This window comes from Cnephaeus nilssonii, assembly GCF_951640355.1.
Source record: "Cnephaeus nilssonii genome assembly, chromosome: 7".
Lineage (NCBI taxonomy): Eukaryota > Metazoa > Chordata > Mammalia > Chiroptera > Vespertilionidae > Cnephaeus > Cnephaeus nilssonii.
The window spans coordinates 31,593,754-31,601,482 of NC_137078.1; positions in this window are offsets into that span (position 1 = coordinate 31,593,754).

Sequence of the window (7,729 nt, forward strand, 5' to 3'; positions counted from 1 at the left end):
AAGGAAGGAAGGAAGGAAGGAAGAGAAAGAAAGAAAGAGAAAGAAAGGAAGAAAGAAAAAAGAAAAGGATTCCAAGAAAGAGAAACAACATAGTAGAAGCAGACGCAAAGAAAGGAAACATAGAAGTAGAAGTAGAAATAGGGAATCAGGGAAAGGGAGTAGAAGCAGGAGCAAAGACAAATCAAGTAACCACAAAAGTGAAAGTGGGGAGAAGTCAAATACACAAAGTCACAGTGGCAGTCAAGAAAGAGCTGACAGTGTTGAAAAAAAAAAAAAAATGGGAGCACAGCCCCAGCAAAGAAAAATCTAGAAAGCATAGCAGGAGCAAAGAACATTCCCACAAAAAAAACCTGATCACAGTGATAGTAAAAACCAATCTGACAAACATGATTATGGAAGGAGCCAAACTAGAGAAACAGAGAGCCAAGAAAAATAACATAAAAGCAAAGACAAGACTGTGTGAAAATTTTTTGTAAAAGTGGATCACATTGAATCCTATAAATGTTTTATTAAGTCTCCAAAAAAATAAAAAATAAATAAAATAAACTTAGCAGAAATTGAACTCAGTTGTGCTTCTAACCTCTAATTAAATGCTAATCCGATTCTCCAGAAGGCCAGTGTCCTCAGCCAACTTACAGTGAGTGTCCTTTATCTTTCTCTCTCATGTTCTCTAACCAACTAGATAAACAAGACAGAACCCAAGGGAGAACTCTGACCTTCCTCTTTGGCTATGCCTATAAAAGAGAAAAGCAATGTGGAAATCACAGAAAGTTATTTGAGAAATATAATATTAAACCACTGGTTTTTAAATACTGTAACTGCTTCTGGATCAGCAGAGAGGTTATTATCTTTTCCCAAGCTGGAAGTGCTTTATTGATTACCTTTTTCTGGGCATGACTAATTATGCCCATGGCTCCAGCCTGCCATAGAATTACCCAAGAGATATAAAATGTTTATCAGTGGGTTCCAAGTATTCCACGGAAGCCCACAATTCTAATATGGTTCCCCCTTTTAGAAAGCAATCTTTGAAAGCTACCATCAATATTCATAACCATTTATAAGATGCCCATTTGATATTATGATTTATAATAAAACACAATATATTTGTTCTTCATCCCCATTCCTGGTGCAGAGCTCCTAAAATCCTTGGAATTTCCTAAGTGATGATAGCAATCAAGGTGCCATTTGTCATGTTAATGATATGACATTGGAAAGCCCTCAAGTAACCTAAATTTGGGGGCTGGTTGCCTGGGGACTCAACCAAGTGCTTAGAGGGTTGAACTTTCAGTCCCAGGCTGAAGGTAAAACAGTGGCTAATGACTTAATCTATCCCAACTGTATAAGAAAGCCTCCATAAAAACCCAAAAGAGCAGGGTGGGGAGAGCTTCTGGATTGGTGAACACGTGGAGATTTGGGGAAAGAGGTGTGCTTAGAGAGGTAATGGAAATTCTGAGCCTTTTTCTCATACCTCACCCTATGCATCTAGCTGTGCTGAGTTATATCCTTTTATAATAAGCCAGTCAAATTAGTAAGTAAAATGTTTCTCCAAGTTCTGTCAATTGCTCTAGAAAGTAATCTAACCTGAGGAGGGGGTCATTGGAACTTCGGACCTATAGCTATTGGGTCAGAAGCACAGTTGACAACCTGAATTTGTGATTGGTGTCTGATGTCCTACGGGAAAGGGGCAGTCATGTGGGACTGAGCCCTTAACCTGTGGGTTTGGCAGCCACTTCCAGGGAGGCAGAGTCAGAATTTCGTTGAATTGTAGGGCATCCAGATGGTTTTGGAGAATTAATAGCTTGGTGTGTGTGTGTGTTGGGGGGGGGGGGGAACCCACATATTGGAATTGGGTTCAGAATTATACCCATTTAAATATACAACAGTAAGACAAAAAGAACACTACCAAAAGAATTATATCCACAACTACTTAGACTTGCTTCCATTGAACCTAAAAACCTTGTCTAAGTTATTTATGTATGCAATTTTGGCTTTAATTGTCCTGGAACAAAATTTACAAAAAAAACAGTTTTACCCAATATGCGAATTTTATTTCTGACACATACAAACAAATCAGCAAAGGTTTATTTGAATCTGTTAGTAATATGCAAATGAATTCTAAAGTTAGGATTTTCAACTTAAATTTAAGCTTGCATCTAAAAATCCTATATAATAAAGAGGTAATATGCAAATTAACTCTCATGCCGTAACGCCATCACAAGATGGTGGCGTGCACAGTGGGGGCAGGGCCGGCCGCTAAGCGTGGCTTCTGCTGGAGTTCCCTCAACCCCGCCGGGGTCAGGTCCTGGCTGCTGCTCCATGCGGCTTCCACCAGGGTCCCCTCAGCCCCGCATGCCGAGGGGGTGGCTCTGCGGGGGTTCTGCAGCTTGCTTTTGCTTTTGCTTCAATGGGTGCAAATATTGCATCACCATCAGGATATGGGCCATACTATTTTAGAATACAGGGACAAGTTTATCACCGCACTGGAACTTTACATCCTTTGGATGGTGTTTCTCAAAAGTTTGCTCAACTCTATATTTTAGATATGGCCAAAGCGACAAGTAAAAGATTAGCAATACCAGAAAACCAGGGCTGCTCAGAAAGACTCATGATCAACATCAACAACTTCATGCATGAAATAAATGAATTAACAAAATCATACAAGTTGCTACATGAGGTAGAAAAGGAAGCCCAATCTGAAGCAGCAGCAAAAGGTATTGCTTCCACAGAACTAACAATGGCAATTAAATACAATCATAACAGTAATCCAGGTAGATATAATTCTCCCCATGTAACTGAGGTTGCCATATTCAGAAACGAAGATAGAGAACCTCCTTTTGAAAGGGACTTGCTTATTCATTGTAAATCAGATCCCAATAATCTGAATGCCACTAAAATGAAACAAATCAGTATCCTGTTTCCTACATTAAATGCAATGACATATCCTATTCTTTTTCCATATGGTGAAAAAGGCTGGGGAACAGATATTACATTAAGACTCAGAGACAACAGTGTAATCGACAATGATATTAGATAAAATGTAAGGACACAAGTCACATAAATGCAATATTATGGATTTCATCTCTCTGTGTGGGACACATTCAATCCTATTTTAAATGCAGAAAAATTAACAGTTTATTGTCAATTCATATTAAAAAATGAAGGCTAATCGGGTAAATTTCATTAAAGCAAACCAATCTAAGTTGAGAGTTGAAAAATATAGTGGTTTGATGGATTATCTCACATCTAGATCTGAAAATGACAATGTGCCAATTGGTAAAATGATAATACTTTCATCATCTTTTGAGGGTAGTCCCAGAAATATGCAGCAGTGATATCAGGATGCTATGGCCATTGTAACAAAGTATGACAAGCCCAATTTATTCATAACCATGACATGCAACCCCAAATCGGCAGATATTACAAACAATTTACAATGCTGGCAAAAAGTTGAAAACAGACCTGACTTGGTAGCCAGAGTTTTTAATATTAAGCTGAATGCTCTTTTAAATGATATATGTAAATTCCATTTATTTGGCAAAGTAATAGCTAAAATTCATGTCATTGAATTTCAGAAACGTGGACTACCTCATGCTCACATCTTATCTGATAAAAGAGAAACATGCAAATTGACCGTACCTTCGCTACGCCCACAAGCCATGCCCACCAGCCAATCAGGGCGAGTATGCAAATTAACCCAACCAAGATGGTGGTTAATTTGCATATCAAGGCACAGAGCAAAGACTGAAGACTGTGTAGAAAGAAGCCAAGCACTGCAGAAGGGAGTGAAGCTGCGGAGAAGCAAGCAAGCGGGGTGGGGGAGAAGGGAGGGAAGCAGGCGGGGCGGAGAAAGGAGGGAAGCTGGCGGGGCGGCGGAGACCGCAGCAGGAAGCCCTATTGCAGGAATCTTCCTGCAACAGGCCTCTAGTATTATTGATATTAGATACTGAATCCAAATTATGAACAGAAGATGACATTGACCATATAGTTAAGGCAGAAATTCCAGATGAAGACCAGTGTCCTTGACTTTTTCAAATTGTAAAATCAAATATGGTACATGGAGCATGTGGAATACAAAATCCAAATAGTCCATGTAGTCGGACATCTCCCAAGGGGTTCCAAATTGGAGAGGGTGCAGGCCGGGCTAAGGGACATCCCCCCATGCATGAATTTAGTGCACCGAGCCACTAGTTGGAAAATGAAATGCCATACCCTAAGGTTGTTTCTGTTTTCTTTTATATAGACAGAAGAAAAACATTATACTAATAATTCTAGTTTTTATATTCTAAATTGTCATGCCATTTTGAATACACTTCGCAACCAACACAAATGCACTGAAGTCCCAAAAGGTACATGGTTATCCCTAATAAAAATGATTCCCCGGCCGGTGTGACTCAGGGGTTGGTTACCTATGAATCAAGAGGTCATGGTTCAATTCCCAGTCAGGGTACATGCCCAGATTGCAAGCTTGATCCCTAGTAGGGGCATGCAGGAGGCAGAAATCAACGATTCTCTCTCATCGATGTTTCTATCTCTTCCTACCTCATCCTTCCTCTCTGAAATCAATAAAAATATTTTTTAAATGATTGGTGCATTTTATTCATATAAAAGTGCTTTATAAATGCTGAATAATTGTAAGTCATTATTTCCAATCTGACTCAAGAGGCAAAGCACTCTAATTGGCAAGACTCTTCCTCTGCTCCTAATTAGTCAGCAGCCATGAAATTGACTAATAAACCATGACTGACACCTCCTTTACAAGAGCTTTTATATTTTCAGGCTATAACATTTTATGCTACTGTTGACAGTTCTTATTTAGTCCACCTCTTGGAAGACCCATGAAGGTCTGGACATGCACAGTGGATGAAAAAATTATTTTCTAGGCACTAGAAACCCATCTTGGTTTCCATCAGCAAGATAAAGAGCATGTCTTCTAAAGCAATATCAATTGCTACATTAAAGTGAGTTTACTAAGCCAATTAGATATAAACTATTTACTAGCACAAAATGTATTAAACTTCACTCTCCTTAAAGGCTAAATGACTATAACTTTCCTTCATAAATTAATCCTATATTCTATCAAGTATTACAGTAGTTTTCAAACCATGTTTAATCTTTTAGGCCCAAACACAGCTGCTGTCTCCACTTTAGTTGGTGCACGGTTTGTGCACTGAAGTCTCTGGAGGGCATTACTATCAAGGACTCTGTCCTGCCCACCCTCCACACAACTTTCTCATATACATATTTGCATTCCTAGCCGAGGCACTTCCATTCAGAAGCCTTGTGTTGTTCTCCATTCCCCAGGCCCCAGGACCTTAAAATAGCAGAAGCCTTTTATTTGGGGGTCCCTTAAAAGTGAGATCCCCTCCCCACTTCTGTGCTGATCCGAGGGAAATGGGACACTGGGAGAACTAGCCCTCCCTCTTTTTGGCCTCTTTCTTACAACATCACAGGAAGTAAATAAAGGTTCCATTGTTACTTCCCATTTGTTTTGTCATCCTAATTGACCACCAGCCAGCTCTCTAAGTCCAAGAGTGCCTTGGAGGTGCCTTGAGCATGTCACAGTGGAGGCCAGAGAGGTTACATAACAACATTCCTCCCAGAAACTCCCTTCCCAAAACATACTTACTAGTTTCAATGAGTAGCTCTGTGTCTGCCTGTTTCATATGTTGAGGTTCTGAGCAAGATTCCAACTGAGAAAAGGATTGTTCAAAGCTTATCATAGCAGTTTATCATTCCTGCAAATTTGAAAAACACTATATTAATAATTCTAGCTTTTATATTCTAAACTGTCATGCCATTTTGAAAAGGAAATAGCCTAGCATAAGTAGCCAGGTCATCATTCATTGTGGATACCTCATCCTCAGACCAAGGAGGGCTTGATCATCACAGTAAAGAGGGATCTTGAGACTATAAAGAATACAATGGAAGCTAAAGACTATCTTTACTGGAACCTTCCATTCAGTGAGAAGAAAGAGATGGAACATGCCTTATATGGATTCACTATCCATATAAGAAAAGAAATGAAGATTCTCACTGTCATCATGGTTGTTACCCTAATAGGTACTATTCAGTGAATACCTAGGCTGTAAACACACATCACCCAGGGAATTTCATATACTGTCAAAATTAATCCTATAGCAAAACCCCGAAGTGTAATCCCCATTTTACAGATTAAGAAACTGAAACTTGGAGGCAGTAAAGTTATATCTGTTCTATTACTTATCCATTGTACTGGGTGCCTTAATAACAAATAAATTAATTCTTTCAAACTACCAAGAAAAAAATATGTCCAGATAGTCAAAGCAAATTAGCCATGATTTACTTAGACATATGCAGATAAAGCAAAACAAGCAAACAAAATATAAGCCTAACAAAAATGTCATCATTGGTCCAATCCATACTGGATCTCTTTGTAACATTTCCACCGAACAGGCTTCTCTCCTAGAGTGAGTGAACACTGCATGTTTAAGTGTCATCAGCAAACTGAAGAGATATCCAATTGGACTTTTTCCCTAATTCCTGTGATCCCTTTCAATTGCTCCACCCACACTCTCTCTCTCACTTGTCCTGTGATCAGAAACTAAGTCTACTAATTGTGACAATGAAATAGATACTAAACTGGCCTGAGTGGGATTTGAGCACTTTATCTTAAAGATTATATTTACTTACTAGAGGCCCAGTGCACAAAATTAGTGCACTTGGGGGAGGGGGAGAGTCCCTCAGCCTGACCTGTGCCCTCTTACAGTCCAGGACCCCTTGCTCCTTACTGCCCACCTGCAGTGGAGGCGGGAGAGACTGCATCTGGTAGGTCCAAGGCCATAGAAATAATAGGTGGCCCAGGCAGATTTGCACCTATGCCATTTGGCTCTAGATTCCATTGCCTTGCCGCTCTGCTCTATTGCCTCACAGGTAATAAAGGATGATTCTTGCCCTCTTCATAAGGTTGCAAGGATTAAATGATTTCATATGAATAAAACACTTAGCATCACGCCTAGCACATAGTCAGGGCTCCAAAAAGTAATAATAACAGTTATTATTTTGTGGAAGAGTTTATAGAGATACCAACATTTGGGGACCTGGAATCAGTGTCATCTTAGTCAATTCCCTTTTAAAATACCAATGTTTCTGTTCCTGCCTCACTGACCTCTGCTCCTCCCTGTGCTTGTGGGCATAGCCTAGAAACAGGCTTCTTTCAGCACCACATTTCACAAAGTGGTGTTGATATCACAGTGTCCCCATGTTCACACACTCTTACAGTCATTGCTCTTTATGGTTTTGGAGTAACATAAAGAAAGTCACAATTCAGTCTGGCTAGAACTGAGTTGGATATTTTTATTATTTCCAAGCAGAAAAAAAGAACCACACAGGAAATGGGCAACCAACTCATAATCCTATAACTGAGTTGGCAGATTGGAAAAACATCTCTAGACAGAATCGTTGCAATGGTGGTATCTTTAGATTTCACAGTGAGTCATCTGCATCCTTCACCAAGTGAGTCAGCTGTGCTCTGACTGGCACTGAGCATTGATATTTTGGTTGAGTAGGAGCCCATATGACACCTGTCCTAGTCAATTGCAAACTTGCCATTTATACCATTTATAATGATAACTTATTGAATTGTGGTGTGTGGATTATCAACTACTTAGAGCTTTTGTAACTGTTCATGAAAGACCTAGAGAAGTTGAGGGAGCAATTTGTTTTCTGGGAAGTGGTTAACAATAAAGTCATA